Below are 12,262 nucleotides of genomic sequence, written 5' to 3' on the forward strand. Positions count from 1 at the left end.
GATGAGAAAACAGATTAAGAAAAATCTTAGTGCACTTGCTGTCTTGAGAGCACTGAGGCGAGGTGTTGCCAGGGCTGACATCTCAGTGAGTGACACATGCAGCCTGGCAGTCACAGCACCGGGTCAGGCAGGGATCATTTATCCATTCCTGCATGACTGGTGCCTCCCAGTGGATGTGACAGAGCTGGTGCCTTTGTCTCCTCCGGGGTCACTTTCCTCACACTCTGCACTGGGCTGCAAGACACCTCCAGGGGCTGCCTGGGCTGCATGCAGGCCGCACACGCGCCACAGCAGCTGAGGGGAGAAGCATCCCTCACTGCACAGAGCAGTGCGGTGAGTCTGCGAGCACTGAAGTTACAAGCCTAGGACTCACATAGGTGGTCTGAGAACAGATGACCACTCAGGCAGCACCACATACCATCCCAACTCTATGTGGGAATTGCCCTTTGACTGATGGAAAAACTATGACTAAAAAGGAATGCAGCTTGTCGCCATTCTGGTGGGCTGCCTTAGGCAAAAGGGAGATGAGAAAAAGGGGTTGGGGGATGACTGCTCTTTCAAAGCGAATTCTGTGGGACTGCACTCAATTTCTGTGAGCCTGCCTCTGCAGAAGGGAGATAAGATTAGAAAGTGAGGCTTTGGAAGAGTCTTGTTGCTCATCAGATGGGGAGAAGGAAACTTTCTTCGTGTGGTGAATTTGTGAGGACACAGCTGGTCCTGTGTGAAGCCAGGAAATGGCCTCCATGATCCTTGCAGATCCCATCCAGCTCCGGATAGTCTTTGATTCTGTGGTATGTATCTGTTTAATTTGAATCTATATGCTCTGTGCGTGAGAGAAGCACTGTAATTCTCCATGCAAACGATGCATGCTTATGTGCATATATTAAAAAATGTTCTTTTTATTTTAATCTGAAGATTTAATGGTCTAATGGAGATCATATCTTAGAAATTTTCAGCCATTCATAACTGGGGCTTGAGATTTGCTGCCAGCAAAGCACTATCAATGAGATCTGCAGAGCTGCAGCAGCAGCACTGAGGTAGTCATTTGATTCAGTTTTCTAACATAATCTGTTCTGAAGTGGAGGAAGAAGCAAAGAGTGAAAGACATCCAAGCAACTTTTTTGTTCAGTTGCCCCAAAAATATCAGTAATACACAAAAGATGCCATTTTGTACACCCACAGAGTGGGGCACAAATGAGTATTCCTGTAGGGCAGGATGGAGCAGGAGGGCTTTGTAGAAGGACTCCAGTCCTGAGTCTCAGTAACCAGTCATGGCTGCATTTTCTTCAAGAGTGTGGAAGTTAAGAGCTAAATTTGTGATCCCATGTTTTGTGTGATGCTTATTAGCATCTCCTTCAAGGGAGAAATGAGAGGCAGAAGGACCCAGGACCATTTCAAGGTGTCCAAGTTATGCCAGGCTCTGGCTGTGCCCACACTCTGGCTCTCTGCTCTCTCCTGTGATGGTGATTTCAGCAAAAAATGTACTAGACTTTTCCCATGGCACTGAGCTCTGAGAAGGGGAGGATAAAGACAAAGCAGTGCTGCTACTTTTAGCAGCAGAGCTTCTGAGGAGCAAGGTTGGGGTCTCGTACTGCTGAACCAAGGTGGAACAAATAATACGTGACTCAATTGAATTAAAAAGAAAAGGTTCATTACAGTCAGGGTCAGAAATTCTTTAAGTAAATCAAATGAGAGAAAAAATACTTAGAAGAATAAATAAATAAATAAACTTTCCAGTAAGCTTCCCAGTAAGCATTTTTAAAAGATTTTCATAACCTGGAAATATCTGAGGTAACTAAAATGTTGATTGGACCAATCTCTACCAAATGTTCACATAAACCTGTGAAACCAGCTCCAGCTTTCCCAGTCTGAACTTTAATGAGTCACATTGCAAAGAAATTTGAAGCGTAGACATTTTCTGTGGAAGCCAATTGCCTGGGTGGGGAGTCAGGCTGTGCTGCAGAGTCTCTCCTTCCTCGGCAGAAGGTGGGCAGGGGGCATTTGGCACTTTTCTCACATGTTAATTCTCTAATCAGGAGCAGTAAGGACTGTGGGAGCTGTGAGTTGACAGAGCTGTTCTCACAGCCCTGCAAACCTCATGGCCATGGCAGAGGCAGCGTCATGGCTGTGGGTTCATCGCTGTGGGACAGGGACATAAGTTCAGAACACACAGAAGAGTGGAATGCCAACAGGACTCTGGAAATGAGTGAGTCCTCTTCTAGGCTTCATTTCCAGGATAAAAACAGGTGCCGGGCTTCCTCATTACATTTTGAACACTTCTGAAAGCTTCGGTAAATGATTACATCTGTTTCCTAGAATGTGAAATTCGGCAATGCATAAATGAGGGCAGATGTTCAGCTTAGAGACAGAACTGTGAAGTAATGGTTCTTAAACAAGGTTGCTTGAAGCAACTAAAGAAAATGCCTCAGGGTCTTTGTGCAGTCCCTGGAGCTCGTTCAAAAACATGGAAGGGGGAGTGAAGGGCCATTACTGCACTGAGATGCCAGAAACAGTCCTGTGCTGTTGCTTAGTTTGGAGTATTATAAAATATAGGCATTTGACAGCTGAATAGGATCAAGAAAGACAGGGGTTTGATTCAGGCACAGAAGTTTATTGCCCAGATGTACAAATAATGCTGAAGGATGGAGAAGCCAGGATGCTATTGCTTGGAGTCAAACAGGAGAAAACACTGGGAAATCAGGAGAGTAAAAGTCAGCTGCAGTTCTGGTAAGACATTCTACAGACTGAGATGGCAGAGTGCTAAAACTGTGCAAGTTTTATTTATGGGGAATGAAATGACTGGAGAAAAACTAATCAAAATAAATCTTCAACATTCCTTGCATTGAAATCACTCCGTATATGTGTGGTCTGGGCAAAATTCATTTTAATCCTCAAATTCAATATCCTTCTACATTCCAAATTTTCTCGAGGTTAAAAGAAAATTATCATGTCAGAGCTATAATTTGAATAATTCTGGCTTAAAGATTCACATGAAGGTGCAGGTAGGAAATGGATCATTTTGTGCACTTAAACACATGCCCTCATAGGGTTTAAAGGTTCACATTGTATCTCTGCACAGTATCTTCCCTGTTCTCCTGATTCATTTAAGTATTTAAACATCATACATGAAGCACCTACCAACACAGCAGACCTGGGCTTTGGCCACTGAGCAGAGCTGCCTTTCAAACTCACCATTCAAAAACGTCATGCTTGTTTTTTCTTTGATAGCTGTCATAGTTGTGCTGCTTGGGGGCACTGAGCTGCAGCCTCAGGAGGGAATCAGCAAAGCACCAGTTGTATTTCCAGAAGTGCTGATGTGAGAGATGGCTTCTCATCATCTCCTCACACATTGTCCAGTGTGGCCTGGCCAGCAAGGCACAACACAGTGGGAACAAGCAGATGTGATCCTTCCACCAAAAAATGGTATTACAGGGTTTATTACTGATAAGAACTGGTGAGCAAGAGAGAAAGAGAGATTTTTACATTTCACTGTTTCTTTTTCATTCCTCTCTGGGCTGCTCCTTCTGATTTAATATTTTTTTTTCCATTTTTAATAGAGAAAGTTTCACTTGATAATAAAAAAGAAAAAAAAAATCCTGATATTCTTTACAGAGAACGTGAGTCCAAATAAAGCTGATAATCTGGTTATCAGCTCCCTAATACTAACATAATGACTGAGCAAATGTTTCAAACCTCTTCCAGGGCCAATACAAATCTGTGTTAGTCTGAATTCTCCGGTATCTCTCTCCATTGTAGGGTTGTTCCAGATTTTGCTTGTTGCACCTAGTTAGCCATGAGATTCCAGTCTGAACATCCACGAGTTCAAATAAATGTCACCATCTTCAGATCTGACTGAAGACCACTTTATGGGCCCTGAAGTGCCTTCACAGACTTTCTGTGCTCTGCACTGTTTGTTCTAAAACACTACAGCACTAATTTTTGATCGCTCCTTTTCAGTGAGCAGGCACTGGCCAAATAAAGCTACACATACAGGCAGAAAAGCAGGACTGCAGTGTGCCTGTCAGGGTGCAGTGCAGCACCACGCACTGCTTTATGGCTTCTTTTCAAGGTAGTGCTTTCATGAGAGATACTTAGTGAAAAGGGATAATCGAGCAGCTGCTCTCTGGTGCTGAAGCACAGTAACTGCAGGGTTACTGCTCACTGCATTGCACTGTAAGTCAATAAAACTTCCTGTTCTCATTGCACTGCAGCTCAAGGAGCTGCACATATAACTGATTTTGTCTCTTTCTCAAAATATTCCTTTTTTCTTTTCTTACCTGGGTCTGTATTAATTGATAATTATTTCTTTTATAATTGGAGAAGGCTAAAAGCAAAACCTATCTTAAAAGATTCATGAGAGCTTTCTGTGTTATTTTACATCTTAACATAATAACAATTATTCATTTATTTTTCTTTTATTATCAAGAGGCTTTCTGTACAGCAAAACAGGATCATATATTTCCACTTTGGTTTCAAAGACCTTTTTCTAAACACAGAATTCAAGAAAAACCAATTCTTCTCCACAGGAGAGAGATTAATGTAACTTAATTCTGCAGCCCTTAAGTCCTGGATACGTCTGCTAAAAGCAGGGTGTTCTCTGAAGCCATTCTACTGAGCCAGAGAAGGGGCTCTTCTTTTAATGGGTGATTAACATTTTATGATTTTTTTATTTTTTTTTTTTTAGCATGCCAAAGATTCCCATGCCCTCTAAAGTTCAGTGTATCCCAAACCTGAGTCAAACACTGGAAACTGGGAGTATGTTTCCAGGCTGGACTCTGTGCTTATAAATTGAATGAATAACTCTTCCTTTGTGCCCAGGCTAAGTTATCAAGATGAAGAACCTATCCATTTTGACTTTTTTCATGAAAAAACAGAGGAAAAGCCATGAAGGAACCTATCTCAGAGAGGCAGGCAGCCTTTGGGACTTGACCTTTGTTCCAAGGATCAGAAAAAGCTGCTTGAGAAAAAAGAGCACCAGATCCATCAGACTTCCTTTCCTACATCTGCAGTCACTCAACATAATCAAAAGTCTTCATTTAAAGTTTTGTTGAGAATCTGAGAAAAACTCATGAGATTCTAAGGCTTTCCCAACTTCACCATCTATCTGTGAAGCAAATCTTATGTAACTGATCAGTAATAGAAACAGGATAAAACACAGGTGGGTATAACTAGGAGCCTCTTTCACCCTCTCTTTGCCAGCTGTCTCTATTTGATGCATTTGATGGAATCTCAGGCTCTGTCTTTTCCTGGAATTTCCTGTCCTGTTTTCTAGCTGCCTCTAGTCAGTTACTTCTAAGGAAGTGTTCGCAGAGCACTTCAGGATAACTGCTCCCTCAAGTTCAAATAACTGTGTCACTGTGTGCATCACACAGGTACAGAGATTGTCGCACTGCTACCATACAGGACAGATAAATGCTATTTCAGCTTTTGTGCCTGTGCTTATTTGCTGCTTCTTTGTAATTCTTTCCAGGGAAACATCAATAAGGATTGATACATGTCAGCTGTGCTGAACAATGTAATTACATTGTTGCATTGAGAAGCTAATACCTTGCTGCAGAATACTAGCGAGCACTTAGTTTCCAGATTTGTTGTGCTGTTAGCCACATATATGATTATTTACATCAAAAGGTGAATCAGTGACCTATAACTGAGCTTTCAAAAGTTAATGTAAACGAAGAAGGTTGGCTATCACATCTGACTGTTTCTAGAGCATGAGCCACCTGAACAGTGATGAGTAACAGCTACAAAATGGGGAATGACCAAGCAGAATTAATTTAAATTAGCTTGAGCTAGGTTTAATAAACTTCTATACATAAGCAATTTTCTCTCTGTGATCTCAGTACCAGATGCTTGAAGAGACTGTGCCTTAGGTGCTTAAGTAGTGATGTTATTATTGCTATAGCCTGATTGCTTATGGGGTTGAATAACAACTTTTCTTGATTTCAGGAATTTGAGGATTCGTGTCCTGTAAACCAGCCATCATTGGCTATATGATGTAATGAAGTCCTGGAACTACAGGCTTTTCTGCTTCAGTGCACTTGGGAGTGGTGAATGGAAAACACTTGAAATAAACCTGCTGCAAGCAGCGAGGGCCTTTGTGGTACATGGAATGAAAAGGTAAAAGATATAAAACAGTTTCTTCAGCCTTGAGACTGAAAGAAGCACTAGCTTTTAATCTGTTTTTATCTTGTTCTCCACCATTTCCTTTTAGCTCCCCACTGAACTGGTGTTTCTTTTCCATTCCATTTCATTGCACCTGGAACAGTCCTGGATATGTCAGGAGTTGCTTCACAGAATCACAGAATTGTGGGGGTTTGAAGGGACCTCTAGTGATCATCGAGTCCAACCCCCCTGCCAAAGCAGGCTCCCTTGTCTGTCTGTCTGTTCTGAGAACAAGGAATGTTGTTTTATACAAGAAGATAGGAGTGCAAGATAAGTCTCCTAGTCTGCTTTTCCTTCCACTAGAAGGGCCACCCTTGCTGTCAGAGAAGTACAGGAGGCTGTAAGTAGGGAAGATTTGTCTATTTCCTGTTTGATACTAGAATCATAGAATCCTTAGAGTTGGAAAAGTCATCTAGTCCAACTCACTCACAATGAACAGGGACATTCACAGCTAGACCGGGTTGCCCAGGGTCTGATCCAGCCTTGCTTTGAGTCTCCAGGGATGGGGTGCCCACCACTTGTCTGGGCAACCTGTTCATGCGCCCAACCTCCCACGTTCTTTGAGCTTGAAAGTTTCCCCTTGTTCTATCACCACAGAACGTGCTGAAGAGCCTTTCCCCTTCTTTCCTGTAGCTCCCCTTAGATACTGAAAAGCTGCTGTCAGGTCACCTCAGAGCCTTTTCTTCATGGAGAACAGACACAGCTCTTTGAGTCTGCTCTCTGAGAAGAGGTGTTCTAAGCCTTGTACCAATGGCCTTTGATTCCTGCTACTCATATTTATGCCTCAGAGCAGTGTGACATGAGTAAGCACACCATCTAACTCTTTATGTTGTGTTCTGGTCACCTACAGAGTACTTTATTCTGTATCATCTGTCCCATGAGACTGAACTTGGAGAAAAAAAGCCCTGACAGTGTTTTGTAAGAAAGCTGGAGGGCTTTTTGGTCATAATTCTACAGAATTTCAGACAGACTAAAGCTGCTGTTGTAATTTCTATATCTTTCATGCGCATCTGAGAAAATGCGGGAAGGATAATGTGATAGTTTATCATTAGGGAATTAAGCTTGAGGCCATAAGTAACAGCACACAGGATTTTAGCATTAGATGTGAAGTACAGCTAATGATAGCAAATTAGAGCTCAAACTACAACATGGCTTTTCTCAAATGGCATTTAAACCACCTCCTGGCTCACAGTGCAATATATAGTATCTCATTCTGAATTTCAAGTGTCGTGCCTCAACAGAACAACCAAACATAGCAATTCAGAGACAAATAATTAATGGTGACACTACATAAATGGCTGACATAAAAAATAACTGGTGCCTGTGACTACAAATGTTGGCTATGCTTTGCCTTTGGACATGCAAGGTAAGCTTTTCAAAGATTGCATTAATTTACTTTGTTTTATATTCAGTCCTGTTTCCCATATTCACTGTGAATTTCTGCCAAATTTGTGCAAATAAGGATCACTTTATTGAGGTCTAGAGCACCTCTCTGATCTTTAAAACAATTCATTTTTAGCATCATACATAGCTACTTGCCTTGTTTCATGTGAAGTTTTTAATAATGGGAGGGATTTGTAGGGTAACACTTAACCACATAACATCTTGCAAGCAAATCTCTGACATTTTGCCTGTTAACCTGGTGATAATTTGTGCTATAAGCTAGGATTATAGACCATTTACAGATATGTTTTCCTGTTACTAGGGGAGGAACCAGGACTTCAGCTAGCTGGGAAAAGTAGCTGAGTGTGTCAAACTCATTTTACATGTGAATGGTGACCAGAGATGAAACTAGTTTGTTGTACTTTATGATTGTACACTGTACAAGTCTATGATTTAAAGCTGTTTTTTTTCTGTTGGCACCTGGAATATGATATCTATTAACTACGTGCTTAAGAGAAAATGTAAAATAATGTCTGAAATCACAATTACAACTTTAAGTAGTGCAAGGAGCTTTCTGTGTTACCATATGGCAGTGCCTCTCCTTCAGTCCAGTACCCCCTATCTCAAAAAACAATACAAAACCATCATTTTTTATTTTCTTTTCTTCAGATTGAAAAAAAACTTGCAGTTTTTCTTCTTAAAATTATTTTTATTTATTTATTTACCTATCTCTTTAACTTCTGCTCATCTCTGGAGACTGTGATGAGGCATAAAACTGAAGTAGAGGGGGAGTGATCAGAAAAGTTTCTTATATCCCTTTTCATTTTAGTACTTTTTAGAACCCAATGGCTCACACCATCTCACAGCATGAAACAAGCCATTTCAGCTGTTTACTTTTCACTGACATTCACAACTTTACAGGGAATATGGGTAATTAGCACTGCTTAATCAGGTTGATTATTCCAGGCTGTGAATGCCTGCACTACACTCTACAAACTCAAACTGATATCCACGTCACTCTTCACTCTCACTGAGCTCTTTCTAAATGTTTGCAAGGTTATTCTGGCTATTTGCCCTATATGGCCTTTGAGACAACTGCTGCCTTGAGCCCTGGAGCAGACACTTGGCTGTCTCATGCCTCTTGATTATTCCCAGCACAAAAAGATGGAAAGCCTCAGAAAAGAGCAGATGCTCAGGTTTTCTGTACTTCTTGCCAACTACTTCTGCTTTTTGGCAGCTATTACTCCTACAAACTTTTTTATCTCAACTCTGTACAAGTAACTCTTCTGCTTACCTTCTAGATATGACCAGATGGCAAAGTATGGTCCTTTTGCTTTGGGAAAGAAAAAAAAACAGATCAGACTAGATTCTTTAATACATGTATATTGGTGGAAGTGTTTCTACACTTAGATATTTTTGCAATGCAAATATATCCAGAATTCAAATGTTAATTGCAACTAAAATGAAGGAGTCAGCAGACCGTGGTGGCAGCTGGCAGTTTTCCATTCCCTCTATGGTATGTATCTCACTGGCAGTGCCTTTCATTTCTAGCCAGAGAGATCAAAAACTCAGCACGCATGTCTTACACTAGAACACTAGTTATGCCATGGGATGAGCACATGGAGACTCCAAAATAGGATATGACTGAGGAAAATGGAAAAGAAAACAAACTATAAAAGACTGTGGAGACTCAATCCCTCTGCACTGGTACTCATCCCACACTCTGTCTCCGTCTCTATTAGGAAAGTTACCCCCATCCACCTTCAAATCGTACAGCGTGTGACATCCAGCTGTGTGGCAGATGGCTGATCAGTGCTTTGTCCTAAATAGAACCATGAGGAATTGTTTAGAAATATTAAACCTGATACAGCAATTGACTCAGCCCAGTTTTGCAACTGGATTTTACTGAGCTTTTAGAAACTGTAAAATTGTCTTGTGTGACTCAAACAACACAGCTTTAGAAAAACAAAACAAAACAGTCCTGGACTTAAGGGCTATTGAAGCTGTTGTTTATGTAGTAATATGCAGCAAAACTCGAGTGCTCAGCTCCATGAGTACCTTGTAGGATGGTGCCCTACCCACAGCAGTCCTGGGGAAAAGTGGCAGAAACATCCTTTGGACTTGTAGCTGACATGGGATAGGGGGTACCGGACTGAAGGAGAGGCACTGCCATATGGTAACACAGAAAGCTCCTTGCACTACTTAAAGCAGGGGGTACCGGAGGAGAAGGAGAGTGAGCTAAATCAGAGGGAGGTAAAAGAAGAAGAAACCTGATGGCAAGGAGCTTGATCTGCTTCTTCCTAACAGTTCCCCAATCTCTTTGCCACCAAAGCTTATGAACCTATCTCTGCCTGCTCTTTTTGGCTTTGAGTTGTGTGGGCAGAAGAATTAGGAAGAAAATTTTCCAGGTTTCTGGCATCTGTTGGGAGTTCATAGTCTCTGCCCTCTGGATTGCTGCCAGTCAGAAAGGGCAAAGTACCCATTATGGATGCTCTAATTCTGCGTGCTATGGGGATACCGCGGACGTAAACAGTGTGACATCTTTACTCATTCTCACTGATACAGTTGCTCTGGCTTAATCTGTAGACTATTCTGATTATTACCTTTTCTCTACTATCAGGGAGATACCAGAAACATGAAAATGGCTCCAAATTCCCCTACTAAACTCAGCTGAACTTGGCAGGAGCTTTGCTCTTTTTTCTGCACAGCACTGGTAACTTCATAGTTTTGGGTAGGTGAAGCCATGGGGTCAACCTGAGGGGGTCTGACCCAAGGTGCCCTTGATGTCTCAAGGAGTTTTTGTTCTTGATTCTGGAAGAAGTGAATATCTATGGGCCTGACTGTAAAATGGCATATCCTGTGACTGAAGCACGCAGCTAATAAGAGACCGAATCAATACAGTGCCTTTTTAGGCTTCCAGGTCATCCTGGAGGGAATACTCTGTGTAGACTGCAGATATCTTACTGTATCTTCACTATTAAATGTCTTCTGTCTAGAAGCTTGAACTCAGAAGATAAAAATATTTCTTCTTCTTTTGGGGCATTCTACATATGAAAGCTTGTGGGAGAGCAGATTTGCTTCTGATGTACTGCTGGTATAGCCACATGCTTGGAATTGTGTCACCTGTCAAAACAGCATCCTGCATCTTTATCTGTTTAAAGTTTGATAGCACTGACTGTGAAATGATAGCAAAAGGCAGCAGACGAACCAGGCTGACCCATGAAGTCTGTAATCGGGACTCATCAATTTATCAGCACAGTTTTAATAAGTTAAGTACATGGGGTTTTTTAGAATGACTTGGAGATCTGCAAAATATCTTTCTGATTCTACTGGCTACATGACTAAAAGAACAACAGATTTACAGGGATGGGATGGTTTAGCATATGCCAGGCTAAATTTTGACTGTGGGGAAAGCTGCACAGTGCTGACAAGTGCATTACCTTCTGGAACCAATAAATTCAGTCTGATGACTGTTTAGGACTGGCCTAACTTTTGTACCTGAAATTAATAACAAAGACTTAGTGGGAACTGCATCTAGTAAAAAATAACAAAAAACAAATTAAAATACCAGGAGTAGTTCTGTAGTACCATGGTTAAATTATCAAAAATGACAAGGATAAGTTCTTATCATGGCTAAATAGTGCATGCTGTGTACTGGAAAACTGGAGCCCTTGAAAGTACATTCTGTTGAATGCCAGACTCAGAAGTAACCAAACTCATTATTCACGTTTAAAGATTGTGCCAATCAAAACAGCTAAAATGGTCACTGCTGTCCATACCTCAGCTCTAGAATGTGAGTTTGACACCAGCGCAATTGAATTATTTTATTCTTTAGACAGAACATAAAAGATAAAATAAAATAAAATAAAAAATAAAAAAATCCTCAGCATTTAGAATGGCTGCTGCACGTTGTGGTAGTGGACACTTCTATTACTGGAGCTGACCATCTCTTAATTGTTCCCTCTCTTAACTGTTGACTGGACTGTTTCTCTTGGAGCTCATCAAGTACTTTCCAACTTGACACCTCTTCTGATCTTGTTCTACTTTTGTAGCAGCTGAGTAATTTCAATGAAAGAAATTACTTTTCATCTGAATGATGATTATCTTCTTATTATTAAATGATTGAGAACAGCTGATTTTTATTCACACCTAAGCATATCTTATGGATGACCTGGCTAAAAATAGGTTTTCTGTTTTTTTGTTGTTGTTGTTGTTCGTTTGTTTGTTTTTTTACCACCCCACCTGTGACATGTTAGTTGTCTTTATGCTGCATGTTTTCTCCTCTTGAACTCACCATTAGGAAGCTCAATTCAAGACTTCTTGCAAATAATTCAACTTTATTTACTCAAAGCCTTCTGTTTGCTTCAGGTATTGTTACAATACTACTCTGCTGAATGATCATCTAACAGGTTTATTAAGTAGATTTTTTTAGACCAAAATCACCAGTATAACTTCTTGAATACTTCAGAGCTTCTTGGATTGCTATTAAAAAATAAATAAATAAATAAAAATTCTAAGAATATGTGTAATAAACATAATCTGAAATGTTGGCAATGAGAATGTCTACAGAGCTTTCCACTGTGGGCCAAGCATTGGTTCAAAACAAACATGAGCACAGGTTTTCATGGAAACTAATGATTCCAATACTGCACAGGGTGTGTTTTCCTGAAGTACAAAGCAAAAACATGAAAATACAAATCTATTCCAAACTGAAGTG

The sequence above is a fragment of the Coturnix japonica genome, chromosome 3 (genome assembly GCF_054131305.1).
Source record: "Coturnix japonica strain WE chromosome 3, WE-NBRP24, whole genome shotgun sequence".
In the NCBI taxonomy this organism is placed as follows: Eukaryota; Metazoa; Chordata; class Aves; order Galliformes; family Phasianidae; genus Coturnix; species Coturnix japonica.